The sequence below is a fragment of the Amblyomma mixtum genome, chromosome 9 (genome assembly GCF_055824585.1).
Source record: "Amblyomma mixtum isolate Tamu chromosome 9, ASM5582458v1, whole genome shotgun sequence".
NCBI classification, from domain to species: Eukaryota; Metazoa; Arthropoda; class Arachnida; order Ixodida; family Ixodidae; genus Amblyomma; species Amblyomma mixtum.
In genome coordinates, this window is record NC_143020.1 from 31,300,529 (window position 1) to 31,311,446 (window position 10,918).

A 10,918-nucleotide genomic window follows, 5' to 3' on the forward strand; every position below is an offset into this window, starting at 1 on the left:
TTAAGGGGATTAATTATGTTCTCTGTGTTAAAAGTTCCAGACTTAAATTATTCATACTAAAGTAATCGTAAGCGAGCGTTTGTGGAAATTTTGTGCCACCGTGCACTTCCAGACGAATTAACAAAGCATTGTCTCCACTGAGTGCCACGTATCAGAAATATTCTGAAAACCAAATTTAAGAGGAAGTGGGAAATATGTTATTGAAAGTACATTGAAAGTGAGAGTGAAGCGTCCCTGAGCACCATAAACATTTTTTCTAAGAAAAGCACTGTTTTGTTTGATGAACAAGACATAATAATCAAGAATGGCTCATTGAATCTCTCAGTTGCGGTATTTTTAGTTTTTTTTCCTCGATATTGTGTTTATACGGGGCCTTAGCCGCGAAGAGAAGTTAATTTGGAAGCTACAGCCCGTGTAGGGCCCTCCGTGCCTTCATTGCATTTAAGGGCCTATTCTCCTAAAACAATTTGGAGGGACCTGCCCACACCATTATCTTACAGCCTCTTCCCATTGCAACAAAAATATTTAGCGGATATAACCTATTACAGGTTTCCGGGTAAAGAAAAAATACATTATAAACGAAAAATAACGGAGGGCTCTTAGAGTGCTTACGTTTTTTGAACGTGAAAAAGTTTAGTTTTTATTTCTATTTACGTTTTAGTTCTATTTTAATTTTTTTTCAACTTTTCTTTTCTATTCTAATGACACAACATCAACGAAATTGGTTACTGGATATAGCGAAAAATTCGTACCGGGTATAGCGAAGATGGCTAATGACACAATATTTGTTCGATGTTCCTAACGCTCGATACTCATACGCTGCCTCAGCGTTTTGATGATTTGTTTTATAAATGGGCTTTAATGACACACCTGCACATTGGTTATACTGTAGATTGTAGATTAATCTTTGTTGGTCAAGAAACAACGCGGTTATGTGTCTTATTAGTTCCGTGCTCGCCTCAGCCTGAAAGTCCTGGGTTCAGTTCTGCGCACATTCGGAAGAAGTGGTGTTTTTCTTTGATACCATGATGATGTCATCTGTGATTTTTGGAAGCGCTGGAGCTTGTCAACGTCCAACCCGAGTTTTGTTGCCAATGAGCCTTAAAATAATCCCTCATTGAAAAAAGCCCCTGCACTATGTGAGAAATTGAAAAGAACTGATTCGACTTCAAAACCGTTCTCCCCTTTAATGAGATTTGATTCATGAAGAAAAAAATTGATTTTAGAGGGTGCAAAAATGAAAACTTATGGTGAGTCAAATACTTTTGCGTGCGCGGGGAAACTGACTGTCTGACCTAGAGTAGCCTGCTTGCTGGGAAACTTCAGCTTACTTCGGTGCACTTTCTTCTCATAGGTCGGTCCACCCAAGGTGATCTTGAAGCTTATCGTCTGGCGCTTTGCTCCTCACCAAACACATCAGAGCTTCCGCGCGAGTGGTATGATTTAGGACGCTCCGAGCACTTTGTGTATAACAATGAGAGCAAGAAGTGTGAGATTCGCGACAGGAGAGAAAATGTAATCTGGCACCGCAAGGGTGAGTATGGAGTCTTCTTCACGGGCTTCGACTGTCTCCAGGCCTGCACACCACGTAAGTGTTTATTAGGACTCATGCAAGCTCATTAGATTCTATTAGGATCCCTTCAACAGTACGTTGCATGTTCGCGATATATCTAAAACTATTTTTCCCAACGTCAGTTTTATCCATATGTGCAATATCACTCATCAAGAACTCTTTATGCTAAACTCAGTGTCGAGCCAAGGACAGCCAACAATAAAATAGGTGAAAAAGGAAGAAAAATATCAAAGGCAGAGAGAAGGCAATCCATGCTCGTGGGAAAGTTGTCACATCGAACTCAGTTAACCCAAATCGTTCTGTAATTTTTAATGTTTCAGTTTCGGATTGCGATCGATGAAAAAAGCGTTTACCCGTGCAACGCCATATCCTTCGTAAAATTTAATTTTACTTAGCTCAGTTTTCTTAAAGACGCAGTTTTCTTAAAGATCAGATTGAAACCTAAATGGTGTCTAAAATTATGCTCATATTCTAAAAGAATCTCCGTCTATCTCGTCACCAAAATTGGGTGACGGCTTCAACTGCTTTCCAGCATTTTTCTAGCACATTATAGATGGGTGACTGTATAAAAAGCCTGTCATTTTTAATGCATTACTGAGTTTACCGCATTCTTTTCCAACTCTCTTTCTCCGCGGACTGTTCTCTGTTTGTCTATCCGTCCGCACCGCGAGAACACCGGACAAATTAACTAATTTCAAGCGTGTGCAGAAAGAAGGGAGCTGTAAGGAACAGAAAGTAAAAAACATAATTGAACAAACAGGCACGTCGTAGCAGCCATTTCCGCCCAAGCAATTGCGGAAGTAGAAGATACCCCAGTACCCCCGTTTTATCCGGAATCCAGGAGCCGTATTCTGTTTGCTGTCCATCTTCCATTTTTTATTTCACGTTTATCCAGACCTCTGTCTTTGATCACTCAGATATACCTGCAGCTTTGAAGCATCTGGGGCAAGCGACCCGGCTGTTGGTTGGTTGGCGGCCGGACCTTACCATTGGCTGGAATTAGATGAAACATGTTGCCAATGGTGAGGTCCATCGCAGTGCTCTGTGAACAGCAGGCGACCAGACCTGGCCTCTGGCTGCCATTGGCTGAGATGTGCAGCCAATGGTGAGGTCCGGTCCCCAACCACCCGATGGCCCAGTCGCTTGCCACAAACGACTAAAAGCAGCGGGTATACATATGTGAGTCACCACTGACACAGGAACCAGTAAGCGTGAAGTCGATAACGAAAAATGGACAGCTTGTAGAATGAGGCCCCAGGTTATAAAAGCTTATGGAAACAAATTTGCTCGTATTATAGCTCGGCACATGTTTTGCGATTTTGTTATTTCTCATTACAGCTCGGTCGGGCACCTCTTCGCGTTCGCGTGCGACTGCATAAAGCACCCGTCCAGTGATTGCATGCGGGTGGCTAAGCTCTGGTGTCTGACAATTTTGCCCTCTACGATTTCGAGACGCCAGCTGGCTTCCTAAAGTCACATTAAATAACACACCACTACTGCTGCCGAGAGCGTGAAAGCGTGGGCTGGCTTTATCAGGCATGAAGGCTGTCCGATGACAAAGACTTTGATCTCAGACTTTTTCTGTTCTCTCGGGGTACGCGTCGCGACCAGTTGTTTACGCAAGCACTACAATTGGCCTTAAAGAGCCGCTACGTATTGTCAAAGCGACACTCTTTTGATTTACGCAGTAAACATGAGGACTCTTGATTCTTGTTAGTTAATCTCTAGGAACCACGGTGTTCGCGTCAAAATTCCCCTAAGGAGCAATGCTTGCATCGCTGGTCTAACGCGCCGCTCCAGCAACTTGCCATGTTAGTGCCGGTGTAGTTTCGAGTTCACTTCAAGGTTCGATTAATTCATTTTTTTGATATCGTAGTCTTTAGGAAAGAATTTCGTTTTTTATTTCCTTTAGCCATAATTTGTATTACGGCTGTCATCTTGATTTCGGCAAGGTAATTGCTGGTGTCACTAAAAAAAGAAACATAAATATACTTGCAATTTACATTTGCGATAGCAATCACCGATTCCGGAATGTACGCCATAGGACGTTAAATGTCAGTGTTAGGAGGACCAGCAAACCAAAATATAGCGTGGATGAGGTCCGAAATTTTGTTCTGCAAACTGCGTAAATATGTAGGGCAAGGGCACATTTCTGAAGTCTGTACCCGAAGTTACTTCTTTTTAATTGAAATTATACCTCTTGCATAATTACTCTTCTTAACAATGATTCCAGAAAATTCAGTATTGTAACAGCCAATAAAATTGTTCTCTTACCGGCTATTTAGATGACAGCTCCTATTTATGTACCGGTGACCCCTATCGGCCTTATAACAACAATACATGCTTCAATGAACCACGCAAAGCATACTTCTACAACTTGACACTGCAAGACTGTCAGGCGTACAACGCATGTATATCCTCGGAAGAGTTTCCAAAGAGCACGAATTGCTACCGTTCACATTGGGGTTGCAGAAGCGCTTGTGTGTAAGTTCTACTTTCTCTTACATCATTACGTCTCCTCTTCTCTTGTTGAGTTCTAGATATGGCAAAACAAACGCAGTCTCAGCGTGCTAGAAATTGCTTAATATTGTTTTGGGCCACACTCTTAAAACCTATGTACACCGCCAACTTATCACAGCTCGATGCAGACGGTGTAGATTTCAAGAACACCAGTGCTAGGCAATATATTTTATTCCCAAATATTGGCATGCCCATATAAACATTTGCCCCAACTTGATCACTTTATTCAAGAAAGAACTAACAAACTTATGCCACCTCCAACTTGAGATTGAGATGTGGTAACTATCATACAATATTTCCCAGATAGGCCCTGTTTACTTGTTTCAGAACACTCCGGCAAGTTTCTTTGTGTAGAGAGCAAAAGGTGAAAGTAAAATTCGTTGGACCGTGCTCCAAGCACCACTCGAACACAACAGCAAATAGCACTTCCATACACGTACAAAACACTGTGGTTATCACAATTAGCCCATTGTATTCAGTGGCCACATACAGGATGAGAAAGTTACGCGTGTTCCCAAATCTTGCATCTAATGCCAAACTCCCAAACTGCCACAAAATATTCGCGCCACATAGAAGTCTCATAAAAGCCTGCTTAGATGGGAGCACTTCATAAGGCAAGAGCTCCGGAAGGGCAGAAAACATTTCGCTCCTTAGCTGCTGTGGCACATGGTACGCGCCTGCCTTTTTTTCAGGGAACGTTTCCCTTGACTTCAAGGAGCAATACGTGGCCTTACTCATCTGAAAATTTGCTTCAATGTGAGCAGAGGAAACTTTGTTTGGGGCGTGGTTCTGCGCGCTCGTGCGTTACCGTCTGGACTGCTTGGTTACCTTTATACCTGAGGTTGGCACATTGTCCGCTAGGAAAGGGTTGGGAAAAGGCTCGGAAATTCAGCCTGCGGAGTAAAAAATTGCAAAGATCCCTTACTCTGTAATTTTAAACAAACTGTAAGGAAACCGGCACAGAAAACGGAACAGAAGACCAACAGGCACGGCTAATCCCCATCTCTACGGTGTCCAACAGAACATCAGACACTCTGGACAACACGTATCGAGCCGAAAGAGCCACCTGCGAGATATTATGCTCAGAAGACACGGTGTTCACAGGTCTCATATTGACGACGGCAGATGGCAGCGACAATTTCTGTCGATATGTATTTCTACTTGGAAGAAATTGTGCAGGACGAGCCACTATGATAACGTCCAACTTCATTCCAAGTGCAAAGAGTGATCTAAAGTGTGTCAGTTACGAAATTGTAGCGTGTGGTGCAAATTTCAACCTTGCTCAAACTGGTGAACATATTATTATTACGTATTCTACAATGTATCCACATTAACTACGGAGCTTTCTTGTTGAATGCAAGTAAATACGTTGAGAGAACTTGGAGGGGTTGGCGTTTCACGAAAAAATTGAACAATTTATGTATGCTTATAGCCATACACTGCAGGTAACCTTCATTACACCTCTGAAATTGAAATTAATAGAGTATATTTTGAAAGCAATAGGCGTTGAATTCACACTTTTAGCATGAGGCAGCTGTTTTTTTTTAGCAGTTCTAGTCTACATCATAGCCTACTTTTTCCTATGCAGATAACATGCAAAAAAAAAACAGCGCAAATGCGAAGTAATCACACGAAAAATGGCCAGTTACCGATCCGAATACTAAATTTATTACATAGGAAATTTCGCGGCTGGCAAAGAACATATTGTACAAAATATATTAGCAGTACTCTGTACACATGGATAATATGCCGATCGTCGAAATCCACGCCGCACACCGGAATACGCCCGCGCATTTCTCCTCCCTGCTTAACGTGGAGCGATTTCGATGACTTCCGTAATTCTATGGATATCATGAACCCCGAGTAAGTAACAAGTTAATTTAGGACATCCATTGAATATAGGCCCTTAATGCATAGCACTGATACAATCTTATTACATATCTACTCCATTTTGAGGAATTCCCTTAAAGATTTGACCAACACAGTTCCCACTTCGAGTTATTGATTAATTCGCTCTCGTCCTACCATAAGCGTGCCGTCCCGGTTAGCTCACTTGGTAGAGCGACTGCTCCGGTGTAGCGGTGGTCCTGGGTTCGAACCCCGGACCAGGACGAATTTTTCTTTAACTACGAAGTTTCTGAGAAAGCTGTATAGCTTTCCTTTGTAGCCGTATGGCTGCACTCAGGTGGATGTCAATGAGGAATTACTTCCTTATTATAATGCCTAGCACTCGTGCGAAAATAAACCAAGTTTTATGTGCGAAAATATCCTGTTGTAAGATTACTGAGTAGGTAAAGACAGCTCCAAAGAAGCAAAACCGACGCGGGCGGTTAGCTACGCTTTGCAATAAGAAGGCTTCGCCTGGGTTCTCAGACTAATGAGAGACTGCTATTGCTCCTTTCTGGCATTGCGATTTTGACGCCTGAGTTTCTATATGAAAGACGACAATACCACTAAGAGACCCAGAGGGGAGTCCATCTGCGCCTTTTTCTAACCAACAACTACTGCTGCCGCACGTTCGGACACCATAGAAAATACACTGCACAACCACGTCAACCTACGAGAATATCAGGCCTTCTGCCGATTCGTTTCCAATAAAGCGCTCACTTTGAGGCAGAAACTGCCAATGCCTTCCCTGCGGAGCTTAAGAAGATAGCTGCGCTATAGCTTTGAGACTGTACCAGCTAATACAAGACCCATCGAATAGCGAGCCAGGGATACAGCATCGCCTGCATAGCTCACAATGGTCCCTATGGATATTATGCTGCAAGACCGATTCCATCAACAGCATGTTTGTAATGAGACGTGCCTTGATTTTCCGAAAGAATTGGGCCGGCCTACGAATGCTGAGCGCTCATGCTACGCCGAAAATTCTTTGACATTTAAAGAGACCCTGAATTTATTTCAGTTGGCATAATTTAGAGCAAAATATATATTTAGGTGGTCTTTGCGGGTATGAGAGTGAAATTTGAAAGCTTTGCGTAGACCCTACAATTTAGAAGTAATTTCTTCAAAAAACCGCTGCTCACAGTAGCTCGCAATAGATTACAGCGACACGCATCACCCCGCGCCCCTACCCCGATGACGTCAGTAGGCAGATGAGGCGAGCTGGAAGGCTTACTTTTCTTCCCACTGACGTCATCGGGGTAGGGGAGGCGCGGTGAGATGTGTCGCTGTAATCCATTACGAGCTACTGTGAGCATCGGTTTTTTGAAGAAATTATTTCAAAATAATCGGGTTGACGCAGAGCTTTCAAATTCAACTCGAATACCCACAAAGACCACCTCTACAGATCTGCTGCACTAGAAGGTTAGCATCGAAATCCAACCAAAACAAGCCAACCAAGCACCAGAGACCTTGTGTGGTGAGTTCTGAAAATGACTTGTGCAGAGCAGTTTCGTGCTCTCAGGGACAGTGGACTACGCCTGTATTGCTATGTCAAAACGCTCTGTAAAATATTTTACACAAGTGGTGTCACCTCTAGAGAGCAAGGAGCAGCATGCTAAAGAGGCCCTGTTAAATATCCTCAGCGATGTTGGTTTGCAGCTACCGATGGCAATTGGAACATGCTGTAGAGCCTAAACGAGGTTGAAAGCTCAACACGCGATTGAAGGAAACAGCTGACTTCACTGCAAAACACCAGTTAGGCAAGGCCCAATGCTTGGCAGTGTGCAAATTCAGCTGAATACACTTTTCTGTGTACGTGGTGCACCTTTGTGCAAGGCTAACAGACGACACGCACCTGAGTACAGGCTAACTCTATTAGATGATGGTGACCAAGGGGCTGCGCCAACCGAAACGGTAGGCTGCCCCATGTAACGATAAACGCAGGGAACCCAGCCCGCTGGTAGGATATTTGTGTAGCCGCACCGTGTCACAACATCTGGCGCGCACAAAACTGTAAACGACACGGCGCTGCTACAGAGAGGAAAGAGGTACCAAACAGTGTGCCCTGAACGCATCTCAGTAGTTCCACAGGTGAACCATGAACCAACAGACTGCGTAGGAGCCGTAAAGCATTTCTTGTTTGATGAGTAGCTTGTGTAGAACCTGTAGGCACAGCGTGTTAGCAGAGCGTGTTCGCACGAAAAGTCTGTTCGAGAAAAGAAATTCACAGGCACTGCGGTTCAAACCGATACCCTCTTTGTTCCAAGCGGGCACGCAACGCATACAGCTCGAGGAGCTGGTGGTTCAAGCGTGTTAGAGGGGCGCGAAGTGAACGCGTTGAGGTGCCTACAACGGTAGAGTGTGTTGGGGATGTGTACTGATGTTGGACAACGATTTCATGCAAAATAAGTTCCTCACGTGATCCAAGGGCCGCGTGAAAAGTGTCACGGAACAAAAATGACATGCGAAAATTGCCGACCTCATCTAAAGGTCCCGCACTAAGTGTCAAGTGAGAGGAATGACTTTCAAAAAGTTTCTGGCATCCTAAAATGGTCACGTGATAAGTGCCACGCGAACACAATGACTTGCAAAAAAATTTGGTGGCGTTCAGACGCTAATGCTTTCCCATTTCTCCAATGCAGCAGGCTGCAGGGCTCCCCAAGTTTTTGTTATCTATTGATTGGTGCCCCAGTTTTAATGCAGGAAGATCCGCCGGGACCCTGTTATCAAGCCAGAAAAGTGCCTTGTCATTCGGTGCTGAGCATTAGCTGGCCGCAAGGCAGTGATTCAGTAAAAGAAATTAGCAGAATAATGCGTTTCAGAACTAGAGATGTGAAGGAGAGATATAAAACTTGAAGCACACGAAAAGCGATACCCTTTAAGGACGCGCACCCTGGGAACTGGATAAGCAGGCTCTGGCTGGTTTGTGCATACACCGTTCTATATATATATGCAGCCTTAAGTAGCACTTGCGTTCCGCAAAAGCGAATGACATAGCTTCAGGGATTTCACTAAAAACAGTAGTGACACCAACGGGAGTCGTGTTACATCGAAAACTGTACTGTAATCACTCTGATTAGTAATTAGTCTTAGATGCTGACCGTCCGTGATCGTCAGGTGGAGGTCTATTGTGGAATAGCCTTTAAGAAAGTCTGAATGGAAATTTCGGAAGATTTAAATAAACCATGTGGCTAGGCGGGCTTTCGTAAAGGGCATTCGGCATTGTACCCTATTCGCAGCTATTAAAGCAATTAAAGCTATTTAGCGATTAAAGCAATGCACAGATCATAATCATACACAACCTTAACTGATTATGAGAGGAAAGACTCAATCGAAGCCTTAGAAGGCATTCAGGCATTTCACAATCATGCTGTAGAAGAACCTTATGTAAAAATACTTGACGATATATCTTTCACAACTGCACAGGCACCACTCTCCTCTGTAAAGACAGCAAGAAAATTCCACTAAGGAAGGGTGCAAGGCAAGGATACACTATCTCTCCAATGCTATAACATCCTGTCTAGAGGATTCGAGGCCTGGACTGGGAATGGTTGGGGATAAAATTTAGTTGGGGATACCTTAGTAATGTTCGATTCGCTGTCAATATTTGCTTCCTAAGTCACTCACGGGAATAATTTCATTGCATGATCTCTGCATCCGACAGGCTAAGGAGAACGGTGGGTCTTAAAGTTAACACGAAGAAAACTGGAGTGCTGTTCAGCAGTCTCGTACCACTAGAATTAAACAACTAGAAGAGAAAGAATGGGGTAGTGCGCATATGACAGATACTCTAGGGTCGTGTGTGGTAGTTCACGAACATTACTCCAGTAAAAAGTGTACACCAGCTGTATCCTACCGGTGTTCACCCATGTGGCAGAAACGTGGAGGCTAACGAAAAGGGTTCAACTTAAATAGAGGATAACGTAGCGAGCAATGGTAATGAAATCGATAACTGCAGCGTTCACAGACAGGAAGAGAACAGGAATGGTCAGGGTACAAACGCAGCCTATTGACACCTTAGTCCGAATCACAATGCATCGGTCTTGGGCAGGGCATTTAATGCGAAGGAAAAATGAGCTATGATCGTAATAGGTAAGAGACTGGATTCCTAAAGAAGCCAAGTGTCGTGGGCGCCTGCAGAAAGTTAGGTGGAGGGATGAGATTAAGAAATTGGCAGGGATAACAGCAGCGGCTGTGTCAGGACACAGATAAATTGAGAGTTGTCTGTCCTGCATTGGGCGTAGTCAGGATGATGATGATGCGTCCGATATCAAATGAGGAATAAAATCTTGAACTGTATGAATGTGACCCCCAAGCCCCCCACTCGGCTGCCACAGGGTCTTGAAGCGTAGTACCTTGTGCTTGTAAAATAAATTGAGCGTGGCACCTGGAAACGAAACGAGATGGGAGAACAAAAGAGGCATCACACTTTATAACGAGCAAAGTAGCATCAATATAAAAAAATGGCAGTTGTTTATCTCTGGGTAAGCCTGGAGGATTGCGAAAGCAAGGAGGAGAGAGAGGCGATAGAGAGCGCGCGGCAGCGGCGGTGGCCCCGGCACGCTAGCTATGCGCCGCTACTGCGCATGCGCAACTGGTGAGCGCGCCGGCGGCACCTCTGAGTCACCTGCGCAGCGACGGCAGCGGCGCGCCAGCTGTGCGCCGCGTGACGTCACTGCTCCTCGCGCATGCGCAGTATGGCCTTTCGTCAGCTCCACGAAATGGCTCGGCGACTCGCGTAGTGTTGCTTTCGCAACAATAGAATCGCGCACAGGATGACTAAAACGCGAGAATCAGAACCCGTTATACCTCCAGGATAGCAAATTTATTGCAGTTCGTTACCACTCAAAAAAAGCTGTTACTGCGCGTTCGAAGTGAAAATCTACAGTAGTGGAATTGATTTTCCGTCAACTAAGATTTCCTCATGGTACGCAGGGT